This window comes from Bison bison, unplaced genomic scaffold, assembly GCF_000754665.1.
Source record: "Bison bison bison isolate TAMUID 2011002044 unplaced genomic scaffold, Bison_UMD1.0 scf7180017864527, whole genome shotgun sequence".
Taxonomy (NCBI): Eukaryota; Metazoa; Chordata; class Mammalia; order Artiodactyla; family Bovidae; genus Bison; species Bison bison.
This window is the reverse complement of record NW_011495078.1, coordinates 7,100,640-7,114,075: the sequence shown is the minus strand read 5'-3', so window position 1 is coordinate 7,114,075 and position 13,436 is coordinate 7,100,640.

Below are 13,436 nucleotides of genomic sequence, written 5' to 3'. Positions count from 1 at the left end.
TGTTATGATATAACCGTTTCATAAAACTTTTATTCTTTATCATTAAACTCTGCTTTAGAAATGTTTTGAAGTCTTGGAAGAAAGAGGCTTTGATCCATTTAGAGAATCCAGGAACACAGCTAGGAGACCCAAGCACATAAGAAATGAATGGAGTTATGGTTGCCAAAGGGGAAAAGTGGAGGGGGGATAGATTAAGAGTTTGGGATTAACATATACACACTACTATATATAAAAAAGAGACTCAGGGACCTACTGTATAGCACAGAGAACTTTACTTGAGAGTCCGGAACTACCTACATGGGAAAAAGAACCTGAAAACGAGTGGATATATGTATATATATATGACTGAATCACTTTGCTGTTCAACTGAAATTAACACAATATTGTAAATCAACTAAATTACAAGACAAAATAAAAGTTGAAGCAAAAAAGGGAAAAGAATGGAGGACATGTGGCTACAGTGTGAACATTTCACAAAATGTCACAATCATATAGATATGCCAATATCTGCATGATTTCGATAAATCTGAAGAGGTCCTCTTCCTACATTCTCTACCATGCTTCTTTGATTTTGGGGGCACTTTACAGGTTTTTTAAATATTTTCAGAAAATTCCAATAATTTATTCAATGAATCAATATTTATAGAAAGCATGGGCGTGTGCATGCTCAGTTGCTTTAGTCGTGTCCAACTCTTTGCGACCCTATGGACTGTAGCCCATCAAGCTCCTCTGTCCAGAGGGTTCTCTGGGCAAGAATACTGGTGTGAGTTGCCATTTCCTTCTCCAGGTGGTCATCCTGACCCAGGGATTGCTTCCTGCATTAGCAGGCTGGTTCTTTACCTCCAGTGCCACCTGAGAAGCCCAATAGAAAGATATTAAATGTCAAAAATATATATTTTCAGGGTGTGATGTGAGTGGAGAAGGCAATGGCACCCCACTCCAGTACTGTTGCCCGGAAAATCCCATGGATGGAGAAGCCTGGTTGGCTGCAGTGCATGGGGTCGCTAAGAGTCAGACAAGACTGAGTGACTTCACTTTCACTTTCCACTTTCATGCATTGGAGAAGGAAATGGCAACCCACTCCAGTATTCTTGCCTGGAGAATCCCAGGGACGTGGGAGCCTGGTGGGCTGCTGTCTATGGGGTCACACAGAGTCGGACAAGACTGAAGCGACAGCAGCAGCAGCAGCAGTGATGTGAGTAGGAATTTGAGCTAGAAAGCAGGTAAACACAGTAGAGCACAGTGGAGGATTATAATTGCTTCAAGTGAAGCAATTATTGAAGGTGGTTATGGGAATCACTTCAGTTCAGTTCAGTTCAGTCACTCAGTTGTATCTGACTCTTTGTGATCCCATGGACTGCAGCACATCAGGCTTCCCTGTCCATAAACAACTTCAGAAACTTACTCAAACTCATGTCCATTGAGTCGGTGATGCCATCCAACCATCCCATCCTCTGTCATCCACTTCTCCTCCCATCTTCAATCTTTCCCGGCATCAGGTCTTTTCAAATGAGTCAGCTCTTCTCCTCAGGTGGCCGAAGTATAGGAGTTTCAGCTTTAGCATCAGTCCTTCCAATGAATATTCAGAATTGATTTCCTTTAGGATGGATTGGTTGGATCTCCTTGCTATTCAAGGGACTCTCAAGAGCCTTCTCCAACATCACAGTTCAAATGCATCAGTTCTTCGACACTCAGCTTTCTTTATAGTCTAACTCTCACATCCATACATGACTACTGGAAAAACCATAGCTTTGACTAGATGGACCTTTGTTGGCAAAGGTCACTGCTTTTTAATATACTGTCTAGTTCGGTCATAACTTTTCCTCCAAGAAGCAAGTGTTTTTTAATTTAATGGCTGCAGTCACCATCTGCAGTGATTCTGGAGCACCCCAAAATAAAGTCTGTTACTGCATCCATTGTTTCCCCATCTATATGCCATGAAGTGATGGGACCAGATGCCATGATCTTTGTTTTCTGAATGTTGAGCCTTAAGACAAGTTTTTCACTTTCCTCTTTCACTTTGATCAAGAGTCTCTTTAGTTCTTTGCTTTCAGCCATAAGGTTGGTGTCATTTGCATATCTGAGGTTATTGATATTTCTCCCAGCAATCTTGATTCCAGCTTGTGCTTCATTCAGGCCAGCATTTCTCATGACGTACTCTGCATATAAGTTAAATAAGCAGGGTGACAATATGCAGCCTTGATGTATTCCTTTCCTAATTTGGAACCAGTCTGATGATCCATGTCCGGTTCTAACTGTTGCTTCTTGACCTGAATACAGATTTCTCAGGAGGCAGGTCAGGTGGTCTGGTATTTCTATCTCTTCAAGAATTTTCCACAATTTGTTGTGGTCCACACAGTCAAAGGCTTTGGCATAGTCAATAAAGCAAAAGTAGATGTTTTTCTGGAACTCTCTTGCTTTTTCGATCATCCAGTGGATATTGGCAATTTGATCTCTGGTTCCTCTGTCTTTTCTAAATCCAGCTTGGACATCTGGAAGTTCACGGTTCACATACTGTTGAAGCCTGGCCTGGTGAATTTTGAGCATTACTTCACTAGCGTGTGAGATGAGTGCAATTGTGCGGTAGTTTGAGCATTCTTTGGCATTGCCTTTCTTTGGGATTGGAATGATTTGGATTATTTTTCCTTTCAAAATGATTAAGATTCCCATGTATCCACCTTCACTTTCTTATTCTTCTATGTGGATCCTTGATTCTTCAGTTTTGGTCCCATCAGAAGCAGGCTGGAGACAAAGATTAAAAGGAAGTGACTGATTTTAGAGGTGATCACAGAAAACACTAGTAGTGAATCTAAGAGTCAGTGAGACAGGGAAGGAAAAGAAGCCCAAACTGTGTTTTTTAAGCATATCTTTACCCCAATTGGTATAGGAGTCTCTAATCCTTTCAGGGTATTCAGAAGTCAGTGTGAAAAAATTGCAAAAGATAAAAAGGAAATTGATAAAAAGAAATGTATTTAATCATACATATAAACACATATTAATAATAAAATATCATCATCATTAGTGTTCAAAACATAGGATAATTTAATACATTTGATTGCAGTGATGCAAAAAGGTAAACATTAGATAATCTATCACTATAATTCATTACATTCAAGGAAAACTCTTTAACCATGCTCAACACTGAATAAACACTTCATAAATATGTGTTCTTATACTGAAAATAAAGATTAAATGTATTACCTCTTCATGCTAATCTTCCAATCAATAGAATAAAACTGATACAATCATACAACAATTAGCTACCTGAAAAAAACAGTAAATATTTTAAATGGTACTCCAATTCAAATCTTCTACATAAAAATCAAGGATGTCTACATTGTCATTGCTAGTCTTTCTCTTACCAGAACTGTCTTAAACCATGAAATCAGAGAAAAGAAGAATACATATAAGAAATGTATAGTATCATAAGTATTATCATAAGTATTAGAGAGGCATATACAAGAATTTTCAACTGCCAGATTCCAAGACTATCAATTATCAATTCTTAGAAGAAAAATTGAACTTAAAATACTGTTGTTGTTGTTTTTTCAAGACTACTATATGATGCTAAACCTGAAACTCCAGTACTTTGGCCACCTCATGCGAAGAGTTGACTCATTGGAAAAGACTCTGATGCTGGGAGGGATTGGGGGCAGGAGGAGAAGGGGATGACAGAGGATGAGATGGCTGGATGGCAGCACTGACTCGATGGACGTGACTCTGAACTCCGGGAGTTGGTGACGGACAGGGAGGCCCGGCGTGCTGCAATTCACGGGGTTGCAAAGAGTTGGACACAACTGAGTGAATGAACTGAACTGAACTGACATGAGCTGTCTATTCTTTTTAGTGATAACCAAATGGACAACTAAGTAAACAATGCATTGATTTGTAACTTCAAGAAAATACGGAAAAATAAGAAATAATCCTAAGCAGAAACATTCAAAGACAATACAGTAAAAATCAATAAAAATTTAGTAAGGACACTAGGCAAGTCCAGTATAATCAGAACATTTATTGTATAAAATAACAGTGATATAAAATATAGTAGAAGTGAAAATTCTCAAGTCAAGCTACAATTGAAATTTGAAACCAATATGAAACCTAGGTTTTTCCCATAAACTTAAGGTTCTGTTTTATCAATAGCTATACAAAAAAAATTGGAAAACTTTTTAAAATAGCAGGTTTTTACAGACTTTTTATTTTGATACTAATAGATTAATGTAAGAGAGTACAGATTCTATGTAAGACACAAAAATTATTGGAATGTAAAAGCAATTGAGTATGCATTATATGATAAGATTGAATTTTCAAATCATAGAAAGGAATACTTTAGTCAATGTTTGTTAAAGCTATCAATTATCTCATCTACTTCATTTACTAAGAAATATAACTGATGAATATAACTGATAGAAATGTTTGTTTGAAAGCACACATTTTACTTATATTTTATTAGTTAAAATACTCTCACCTTCACTTGGAGGACAGATTGTTGCCTCACATTAAATTTTCCTCAATTCTCTACATATTTCAGGATTTTAAAATTCAGTTCATTGATTCTGCCTGTGAAGTGTGTGGAAGTGTAATTCACTCAGTCATGTCCAATTCTTTGCAACCCAATGGACTGTAAGCGATCAAACTCCTTCATCCATGGGATTCACCAGGCAAAAATACTGGAGTGGGTTTCTATACCCTCCTCCAGGGGATCTTCCCAACCAAGGGATTGAACCTGGGTCTCCTGCATTGCAGTTGGATTCTTTACCTTCTAAGCCATTAGACAACCACCTATTTTATACAAACATGAAGTTTGGCTGCCTGGTTTTTAAAATTTTACTGCAATACTCTCCAAGTTACCTACTTACTGCTGCTGCTAAGTCGTTTTATTCGTGTCCGACTCTGTGTGACCCCATAGACAGCAGCCCACCAGGCTACACCATCCCTAGGATTCTCCAGGCAAGAACACTGGAGTGGGTTGCCATTTCCTCCTCCAATGCATGAAAGTGAAAAGTGAAAGTAAAGTCACTCAGTCATGTTCGACTCTGTACAACCCCATGGACTGCAGCCCACCAGGCTCCTCTGTCCATGGGATTTTCCAGGCAAGAGTACTGAGTGGGGTGCCATTGCCTTCTCCGACTTACTTACTAAGACAGTGTATGTCCTTGTTAGACATACTATATCTGTGTTTTGCTTCATAGACTTTAACATAACCTTTTTCTTAGTATTGCCAATGATAAACCAGGGGTTTGTTCCCCTTGGCTTTCCATTTGAAACTCTAGTTCATATTCTGTGAAATGTGCAAGGCATTGATTTAGTCCGATCTCTGTGATTTTTTTTAATTAAAAAAAAACTATTTCTTAAAATAAATGGTATTTTTATTTCTGTGTTCTTATGATGTGCGTTCCAGGACATATATCAGCAATAATAAATCTTGGAGTATGAAAAACTCCAGCCATATTAGCTGTGTAGTGCTAGTGGTAAAGGACCTACCTGCCAATGCAGGAGATGCAAGAGATGCAGGTTCAATCCCTGGGTCCAGAAGATCCCTTGGAGAAGGAAATGGCTCCCCACTCCAGTATTCTTGCCTGGAGAATCCCATGGACAAAGGAGCCGGAGGGCTATAGTCCATGGGGACACAAAGAGTCAGACACGCCTTAATGACTGAGCAAGCACAGCACAATTTTGCTCCAATCTAAGGCTTAGCTTGGAGAAGGTGATGGCACCCCACTCCAGTACTCTTGCCTAGAAAATCCCATGGGAGGAGGAGCCTGGTAGGCTGCAGTCCATGGGGTTGCTAAGAGTCGAACACGACTGAATGACTTCATTTTCATTTTTCACTTTCATGCATTGGAGAAGGAAATGGCAACCCACTCCAGTATTCTTGCCTGGAGAATCCCAGGGACGGCAGAGCCTGGTGGGCTGCGGTCTATGAGGTCACACAGAGTCGGACATGACTGAAGCGACTTAGCAGCAGCAGCAGCAAGGCTTAGCTATATATCATTTGAAATCATCATGGGCACTAGAATTCTCTCTCATGCCCTTTAAAATGTATTTCACAAGTTATACATTTTATATGAAACACAAAGCAAATGCTCAGTAAAAATTTTGTAATGAACCACAGGTTGTATTCTTATCCAGTAAACAAATACTTCCTTAAGTTCCCCTGAATGTTTCCATGCACTAGAAGTTAGACTATAGCTCATATCAAAAGTGCCATTGGCAAGAAATTGGAAATCTTTGTTATACAGGGAAAGTTTTAAAATTTGTTGTAATGGTATTTACACACAGCTATGCACTTGCAGAATATTACTCGCTTTAGGCTTTCTCTAAGCCTGAACAAAGTCAATTCCCAAACTCCCAGAGCAATTTTTAAGCAGAAAGGGAGAAGGCAAACCTGGAAGCATATGCGGTAGTGATCTCATATTAGGTGAAAATCAGAATTGAATATGGTAGGGGTCAAACACAATTTAATATTTGTGGCACAATATACTGACTGCTATTGCTTTGACATATTGGGGTGGAGGGCAGACAAGACCATAGTAATGGAAAGCATACTGTCATTATGATGTTATTATGGTGTTATTCCAATCTCAGAGACAGAAAATTACATCATAGCAATCTTAATAATAACAATACATAAGTGAAGTGAAGTAGCTCAGTCGTGTCTGACTCTTTGCAACCCCATGGACTGTAGCCTACCAGGCTCTTCTGTCCATGGGATTTTCCAGGCAAGAATACTAGAGTGGGTTGCCATTTCCTTCTCCAGGAGATCTTTCCGACCCAGGGATTGAACCCAGGTCTCCCACATTGTAGACAGACGCTTAACCATCTGAGCCACCAGGGCAGTCCAATACATAGTATGTATTAATTATTTACTATTTGTATTTTATTGAGATAAATGTTTTGCATGCATATTGTAATTATTTCACAAAGTCTGTTACTAAATACTATTAATTTTTCCATTCTTGTCCAAGATAATTTAACTATTAGAAGACAAATCCGGGACTGAAATATATTTATAGCTTCACAATTATTAATTGTTACTGTGAAGTATTTTTCATATAAAGTCCTAGTAAACATTTCTTAATGATCTAAATATAAGAGAAGGATAATACAAATAAAAAATCCATAAAAAACAATACTTATTACTAGCAACTTAAGGATAATCTACATTTCTAGACTCTTGAAGTTACCCAATTTTCAACTCACTAACCCATTCATTTTATGGAAATATCCTGAGTATAAGAAAAATGTTTGATGTGTTATTGTATGTTTATATAATCTAGCAGGAATGTTTAAAGTATATGTATAATTTAAAATATAGTGTAGAGCATATAGTTTAATTTAAAGTATATGTTTAATGTCTAATTATATAAAAGTATTCTGCATTTTTTATCTTGTTAAGCTTTAAATGATGAATTTAAAGCTATAGAAGTTAGGTTAACCATTTAACTTCTGGAAATATATAATCTATTGGGGAAACTATTTCTAGTTCCACTAACATTTTAGAGGTAGTAGTGGAACTGCAATCCCATAAATCTTTTTTTCCCCAATATTTAAGAGTTTTAATAAATCCTGCAGAATACAGTCTCCGTTTCTATGTAAATCTTAAACACTTTCACTTGTTATTGTGTGGTGCAGCACACACACTCTTCACATAGAGGGCAGCTTCATCCCTCCGAATTGCAGATTCTCTGCACTTTTTCAGCACTTCCCAAGACAGCCAAAACTGAGCAGAGTCCAAAACATTATAATAACATTTGTCTCTGTTGTTGATGAGGGCCAACACATATTAATTTGTCATTTGCCGCATATTTATCAACCAGATTGCAGACTATTTCCAGACTGAGGCAGTTAAAAGCCTTTATTAAAAATGATGCTTTTGAAATCTAATTTATTTCACCATGCATATATTTTTATTTAATTTTTTTATGTCTTGCAAGCTAACAATGCTCCAAGTGTCAAACAGGAATGTTAGGCTTTACAAATCTATTATTTTTTTATTAATTTGTTTCAGTATGATGTTTTTTACATCCTTATTTTGCTATTTCAATTCTGAATATTTTAAAGGAAACTGCCAGAGGTACTGGTACATGGCTGCTGGTAGTTACCATGACAATCACAATTTTAAGAAATTATGCCTAAGACATTTTAGTGGGATATTATCAGGCAAAGAGGATGCACAAATGAATAAAGGTAAGTAGTCAAATAAATATTTGAATAGAGCTTTTTATATCATACACAAAGAAGCAGAAGGATAAGCATGAAGTTTGTATTTACATATGGGGCTATGGTAATATCTAGAATAATGTCAATTCCCAGGGTTATTAAAAAGATAAAAGATAGTATTTTAAGGTCATATGTATGTGAGCTGCAAACAGTGAAGACTCAATCTATACATTCATCTTAAAAAGTTTGCAGGAAAATTTTCATTGAAAATTTTGAAAAATATATGAAAGAAAAAAGAAATCACATCGTTGAAAAGATGTGCTCAGTCACTCAGTCATGTCTGATTCTTTGCAATCCCATGGACTGTAGCCCACCAGGCTCCTCAGTCAAAGGGATTTCCCTAGCAAGAATACTGGAGTGGGTTGCCTTTTTCTCTTCCAGGGGATCTTCCCAACTGAGGGATCAAAGTCTTGTCTCCTGCATCTCCTGCATTGCAGGTGAGTTCTTTTCCTGCTGAGCCATGGAGAAAGCCTATGGAAGAGATGTATGTTTCACCAAATTTTTTTTACAATCAAACTAAAGTATCTTTGGGCTTCCCCTGTGGCTCAGCTGGTAAAGAATTCGCCAGCAATGTGGGAGGCCTGGGTTCGATCCCTGGGTTGGGAAGATCCCCTGGAGAAGGGAAAGGCTACCCACTCCAGAATTCTGGCCTGGAGAATTCCATGGACTGTATAGTCCATGGGGTTGCAGAGTTGGACTTGACTGAGCGACTTTCACTTTCACTTAAAGTATCTTTATAGGCAGTTAAACCATGCTGTTCACCTTTTATTATGACACAAATAACTTTTATCATTGTTTTTTAAAATTCCTTTAATATAGTATTTACCTTATTGTGCTATGTTTTAAATACAATGTTTATTGAACACTTTTCAACTCCATGATTCTACTAGGTTCCAGATTCCAGATTCTACTAAGGAAAGGAAGATTTAGAATAAAACCTTTCCCCACTATGAGCTGAAAATATAGTGAGGGAACAATACAAGCATATATAGTTATTGCAGTTTAATCATTCCAAATCAATAGCACAAACAGTTAACATTACAGGAATTCAGATGAATTTATCAAGCTACAATCTTCACAGCAAAGATCAGAAAGAGTAGGAAAGATTTTCCATGTTGCATCTCAAGAATGGACCTTGACTCCTGATCCTGCTGCCATTTTGTCATTTAGAAAGTTCATTTTTTCCCTCTAAACTTCATTTATCTAAATAGCAACTGTATTAATTTTCTATGGCTGTGTTAACAAAGCACCACAGACTATGTGGCTTAACCAACAGAACTTCCTTTTCTCACAATTCTGGAGGCTGGGTGTTCAAGGTCAGACTATGAGCAGGATTGATTTTTTCTGTCCTTGGGTTCAAGATGGCCGTCATCTCCTCCCTATGTCTTCACATACTCTTTCCTCCATTTCTGCCTATGTCCTCTTCTTGTTTAAGAAAAGTCATACTGGGTTAGAGCTCTCGCTAATGATCTCATTGTTTAGTTGCTAAGTGGTGTCTACTCTTTTGCAACCCCACAGACTACAACCTACCAGGCTCCTCTGTCCATGTAATTTTCCAGGCAGGAATCCTGGAGTGGGAATGCATTTCCATCTCCAAGGGATCTTCCTGACCCAGGGATTGAACCCATATCTCCTGCATTGGCAAGCAGATTCTTTACCACTGAGTCAATTACCTCATTAAAGAGTTTATCTTCAAACAGTCTCATTTTAACATACTAGAGCTTAGGGCTTCAACATATGCATTTTGGGGGAGGACACAATTCGGCCCAAAATAGCAACTAATTATACATGTGTCATGTGACTGATCTAATGTTAGAATATGATATTTTCTGTAAAGCACATTGTAAACTGAAAATAATTAGCACATGTTAAATGGTGGGTTAGACACTTTCTATAATGACCAACTCCAAGAGCAAATAAATCTCAAGGGCTTCTTAAGACAATGAGTGTGTATTATTAATACAAACTCATGAAAAATCCAGTGAGGATGTTCACAGTCAGGTGTCCTGAAATGAGGACACAGATGCCTTCTACCATTTTTAGTGTCTTGGTGACCTTCACTGGGATCTGTGCTTCTAGCCAAGAGATGAAGGAAGAGAAGATGAATTGCTAGGGAGGAAATCTCTGGGTGTGGAACTGGATTCCACCATTTCACCCACTTCCATTGGTGAGGATTAGCCTAAAGGGACTAAGAAGATATCAGTGCTGAGCAATGTTTAATGGTGAACTAAAAAACTAGACCATAGATTAAAAAAAAAAAAAGTTTGTTGTAGTATAGTTGATTTACAGTGCTGTGTTAGTTTTAGATGTATGAGTTATATATATATATGTGTGTGTGTGTGTGTGTGTATTGAAGTGAAAGTGAAAGTCTCTCAGTCGTGTCCAGCTCTTTGCGACCTCATGGACTATACAGTCCATGGAATTCTCCATATGAGAATACTGGAGTGAGTAAGCTTTCCCTTCTCCAGGGGATCTTCCCCACTGAGGGATCGAACCCAGGTCTCCCGCATTATAGGCGGATTCTTCACCAGCTGAGCCGCAGGGAAGCCCTTATATATGTCTATGCACTCTTTTCAGATTTTCTTTCCATAAACGTTGTTATAGAATATTCAGTAGAATTCCCTGTGCTATACAGTATGTCCTTATTACTCACCTATGTTATGTATCATATGTGTATGTTAATCCTGATTTCCTAATTTAACCCTTCCAACATAGATATTTTCTATGTTGGTTGACAATTAGTGAAAAGGTATTCACAAAGTGATTAAAAAGAAACAGTCAGTGTCTGCCACAAAAATTATCGATAGGTTTGTTTTAGTTGGACTTTGAAATTTAAGTAGGAATCTGATAAGGGAAAATGGGTTAGAAATCACATTCCTATAAAGAGAATGGCCAGATCAATTAATGAAAATACAAGACTTTTTAAATGGAAGAAATCCAATGTAGAGGTGACAAGTCTGGTACAGGGTGCCTTAGTCTATATACTGACAATGTTGTATTTTAGCAGTGATGTAATTCCTGGTAAGGGCTTCCCTGGAGGCTCAGTGGTAATGAATCTGCCTACCAGTGCTGAACATGTGGGTTTGATCCCTGTGTCAGGAAGATCACCTGGAGTAGGAAATTGTAGTGCACTCTAACATTCTTGTCTGGCAAATCCGATGGACAGAGGAGCCTAGTGGGCTACAGTCCATGGGGTCACAAAAGAGTTAGACATGACTTAGTGGCTAAACAACAACAATTCCTGTTGTTATCTAACCTCTCTAAACCTCAATTCATTCCAGAGTAAATCCCCATAGTAATACCTTATAGATGTGTGGGTGTATGTGTGTGCATGCTCAATTGTGTCCCCATGGACATGACTTACAACCACATGGACTGTAGCCCACCAGGTTCCTCTGTCCATGGGATTCTCTAGGCAAGAATACTGAAGTGGGTTGCCATTTCCTTCTCCAGGGGATCTTCCTGCCCAGATATAGAACCTACATCTCTTGCATCTTCTGCATTGGCAGGCAGCTTCTTAATGAGCTGAGGAACCAGGGAAGCCCACCTTATAGATACTCTTGTATAATACCTTATAAGTATTTTTCTGGGAATTAAAATAGAAAATACAAGTTAAGTAATCTCACATTGTCTGTTGCATTATAAGCATCTTTAAGATTCAATAACATTGAAGAACACTAAAGAGTATCTGTGGGACTAGATCTACTGCCCAAACTAATGTGATTTTTATATCTTTGATTTCTTGATCTGGCACAACTTAATACATGCATAAATCAAATAAGTTGTAACAGAGACAAGGAAGATGAACGTGAGACAAATACGTCCACTTAGCTACTTAGGAAACTAGCATGTTTTGGCAATAGTGTTTGACTGGATTTTCTGTTTCGAATAATGTTGATAGTAAACAGTTCAGAAGCACAGGGGAACTTTTTAGAGTTAAGTTGTGCAAAATGGTCTCTGAAGGAATATGTGGTCAATTAAAGAGAAAGCTGTCTTAACCACACTTTCCTTCTTCATCTTACTGGGAACCGACCTCAGTACTCAGAATGACTGACCGCTTTGTTAGACTCACAAAGGATTCATTTCAGGTTTAGCTTCACCTGGTGATACAACAGAATCACTGACAAAATTCAAGCTCAAGATCTGTGTCTTTGCAGAAGGAGATTTTGGTATTGAACTATGATCACTTTTTGCCATTAGAGATAGCTGCTGTAGACCTTTGAACAAAAGGCTGGGAGGAAAGTAACAGAACTTCAAAGATAGTGCAGCAGAGCATCATTTGCCTGGGCTTTTACTGAGAAGAGCTCAGAACTTTGATATATTCTAAATCAAAGTGTCAACTCTATGAATTGTGTTCAGAGATGGAGAGGCAGTCAACATGGGTCTAGAGTCCAGGATATCTGCTCCCAAACCCCAGGACCACAGCCACATCGCCATGGTTGTTTCATACCACATTGGGCTTCTGAGTGATACTCATCATCCAAATCTTGAGATGATTATAATTAGTCCTTCACTATTTAAGATCCAAACTTCAGAAAACTGAAATAAGCAAGTGATTGTGTATCTAGAAGTCATGTAATTTTATTAAATATTTATGTCAAAATATTTCCAACATATATCAGATCAGATCAGATCAGTCGCTCAGTCGTCTCTGACTCTTTGCAACCCCATGAATCACAGCACACAAGTCTTCCCTGTCCATCACCAACTCCTGGAGTTCACCCAGACTCACGTCCATCGAGTCAGCGATGCCATCCAGCCATCTCATCCTCTGTCGTCCCCTTCTCCTCCTGCCCCCAATCCCTCCCAGCATCAGAGTCTTTTCCAATGAGTCAACTCTTCGCATGAGGTGGCCAAAGTACTGGAGTTTCAGCTTTAGCATCATTCCTTCCAAAAAATCCCAGGGCTGATCTCCTTCAGAATGGACTGGTTGGATCTCCTTGCAGTCCAAGGGACTCTCAAGAGTCTTCTCCAACACCACAGTTCAAAAGCATCAATTCTTCGGCGCTCAGCCTCCTTCACAGTCCAACTCTCACCTCCATACATGACCACAGAAAAACCATAGCCTTGACTAGATGGACCTTTGTTGGCAAAGTAATGTCTCTGCTTTTGAATATGCTATCTAGATTGGTCATAACTTTCCTTCCGAGGAGTAAGCGTCTTTTAATTTCATGGCTGCAGTCACCATCTGTAGTGATTTTGAAGCCCAGAAA